This window comes from Cebus imitator, unplaced genomic scaffold (assembly GCF_001604975.1).
Source record: "Cebus imitator isolate Cc_AM_T3 unplaced genomic scaffold, Cebus_imitator-1.0 Scaffold193, whole genome shotgun sequence".
NCBI lineage: Eukaryota > Metazoa > Chordata > Mammalia > Primates > Cebidae > Cebus > Cebus imitator.
The window spans coordinates 2,496,172-2,499,556 of NW_016107508.1; positions in this window are offsets into that span (position 1 = coordinate 2,496,172).

The window sequence follows — 3,385 nt, forward strand, 5'->3', positions numbered from 1 at the left end:
GTGATCCACCCGCCTCGGCCTCCCAAAGTGCTGGGATTACAGACTTGAGCCACCACGCCTGGCCGGCTTTCTTGAACTCAAGAGTTTGAGAGCAGCCTGGGCAGTATGGTGAAACCTGACTCTACAATGACAAAAAATTAGCTGGGCATGGTGGTACATGCCTGTGGTCCCCACTACTCCGGAGGCTAAGGTGGGAGGATTGTATGAGCTCGGGACATCAAGGCTGCAGTGAAACAGGATCCTGGCACTGCACTTCACCCTGGGTGACAGAGTGAGACCCTGTCTCAAAAAGAAAAAAAGAAAGAGCTGGGTGCGGTGGCTCATGCCTGTAATCCCAGCGCTTTGGGAGGCTGAGGTGGGCAGATCACTTGAGGTCAGGAGTTAGAGACCAGCCTGGCCAACATGGTGAAACCCTAGCTCTACTAAAAACACAAAAAATTAGCCGGGCATGGTGGTGCGCACCTGTAATTCCAGCTACTTGGGAGGCTCAGGCAAAAGAATTGTTTGAACCCAGGAGGTGACGGTGAGCCAAGATTGAACCACTGCACTCCAGCCTGGGCGACAGAACATGAATGACTCCACCTCAAAAAAAAAAAAAAAAAAAAAAAAAAGGAGGCTGGGCTCGGTGGCTCACGCCTGTAATCCCAGCACTTTGGAGGCCCAGGCAGGAGGATCACGAGGTCAAGAGATCGAGACCATCCTGGTCAACATGGTGAAACCCCGTCTCTACTAAAAGTACAAAATATTAGCTGGGTGTGGTGGCGCGTGCCTGTTGTCCGGCTACTCGGGAGGCTGAGGCAGGAGAGTCGCTTGAAACCGGAAAACGGAAGTTGCATTGAGCCAGGATCGTGCCACTGCACTCCAGCCTGGCGATACAGCGAGACAAAAAAGAAAAGAAAGGAAAGAAAGAAGAAAAAAAAGAAAGGAAGGAAGGAAGAAGGAAGGAAGGAGGGAGGGAGGGAGGGAGGGAAGGAGGGAGGGAGGGAGGAAGGGAAGGAAGGAAGGGAAGGAAGGAAGGAAGGAAAAGAAAATATTGATTGGTTGGGCATAGTGGCATGCATATGTGGTCCCAGCTACTCAGGAGGCTGAAGCAGGAGGACTGCTTAATCCTAAGAGTTCGAGGTTTCAGGGGGCTGTGTTTGTACCATTGCACTCCAGCCTGGGCAACAGAGCAAAACCATGTCTCAAAAAAAAAAAAAGAAATATTGATGACCTTCCAAGTGTATTGGGCTTATCTGGGGATATGATAACTCCTTGAAGAGAAGCATAGAATCTAGTTGGAGAGTTAAAAGGGATACTCATGAAAAGATATGCTGATAATATTTAGAAATGCATATCAAATGACAAATATTAAGAACTTAGAATCAGTTTATAGTTTACTTATTTATTTTTTTGAGACAAGAGTCCTGCTCTGTCACCCAGGCTGGAGTACACTTGTGTGATCTTGGCTCCCTGCAACCTCTGCCTCCCCGGTTCAAGTGATTCTCCCACCTCAGCCTCCTGAGTAGCTGGGATTACAGGCATGCATCACCACTTCCAACTAACTTTTTGTATTTTTAGTAGAAATGGGGTTTCACCTCGTTGGCCTGGCTGGTGTCAAACTCATAAGCTCAAGTGATCTGCCCGCCTAGGCCTCCCAAAGTGCTGGGATTACAGGTGTGCGCCTCCGCACCCGGCCCAGTTTATAGTTTAAAGTTACTCAAAATATTCTTCTGAGTCCCAGAGTTTTAGAGCTAAAAGAGAGCACAGGCTGGGGGCGGTGGCTCATGCCTGTAATCAGCAGTTTGGGAGGCTGAGGTGGGCAGATCACCTGAGGTCAGGAGTTCAGGACCAGCTTGGCCAACATGGTGAAAACTTGTCTTTACAGACATACAAAAATTAGCCAGGAATGATGGCGGGTACCTGTAATCCCAGCTACTCAGGAGGCTGAGGCAGGAGAATTGCTTGAACCTAGGAGGCAGAGGTTGCAGTGAGCCGAGATTGCGCTACTGCATTCCAGCCTGGGTGACAGAGGAAGACTTGGTCTCAAAAAAACAAAACAAAAACCTGACACCTCTAAAAGCTGAGTGAGGCTGGCCGGCCATGGCAGAAGGAGAGCCTGTGGGAACCCACCATAGCTAGGTAGTGCTTTGAACCTCAATTTCATTGTCTTTAAAATAAGTGACTTTCAGAAGTTGATCTGGTTTCCAGTGTTGAGAGAAGCTGTAGCTGAGAGTGAAATGGAATCACGAAGAATGTTCTCACTTAAACAGACCAGGATCAATCCATTTGCTGAGGACAGTCCTCTCTTACCAGTGAATTAGAAAATTCTAGAAGTGTCATGGACCTTAGAGAGAAGTCATTGTCCTAGACTGAGTACTGAAAAATATTTTCCTGCATAAAAGCTTGAGTAATGTTCTAGTTGTCCAGGGTTAGATATGACCCTGTTTACATAAGAATCGCTTTCCCTGCTTTGGCTTGGCTGGGGCCTGCCCTTTGTGCTAACTGCCACCTAGTGGTGTTTCGATGAATGAAACGACTTATTTTACCGGTTGGCATCCCAGGTCATTTGTTATTAGCATGCATCTGTCCATATGTGTGTATATGTCTACATAGATTTTTTTATTTTTATTTTTATTTTTTGAAACAGGATCTTGCTCTGTTGCTCAGGCTGGATGGAGTGCAGTGGCACGATCTCAGCTCACTGCAGCCTCGACTTCCCACCTCAAGAGCTCCTCCCACCTCAGCCCCCCAAGTAGTTGGAACCACAAACATGCACCATCACGTGTGATTTTGTAGAGACAGGGTTTCACTGTGTTGGCCTGGTCGGCCTTGAACTCCTGGGCTCAAACGATCCACCTGCCCCAGCCTCCCAAAGTGCTGGGATTATAGGTGTAAGCCACCACACCCAGCCCTTCTTTGTTAAATTTTATTTTTTACTCTTTTTGCTGAAACATCTAGGAACCCAAGATATCTATGTATTTCAATGAACATTTTATTTATTTATAGCAGCTTTAGGCTTACAGATAAGTTACAAAGAGTGCAGAGAGCACCTATATTCTCACCTACTTTCCCCGATTGTTACTTCACATTTCCATGGTACATTTGGCTCCTCCAGGAAACTAACATCGGCACATTACTGTTAGCTCTGACCTCCTAACTGTACTTGGATCCCACTCTTCCACTCGTGCCCTTTATTTGTTCTAAGATCCCTTCTGGGACACATTACATTTAGTTCACCACCTCCATCCTTAGTCTCTAGTCTGTGATCTGCGATGGTTTCCCTTCTTTGTTTTGTTTTGAGACGGAGTTTTCGCTTTTGTTACCCAGGCTGGAGTGCAATGGCGCGATCTCGGCTCACCGCAACCTCCGCCTCCTGGGTTCAGGCAATTCTCCTGCCTCAGCC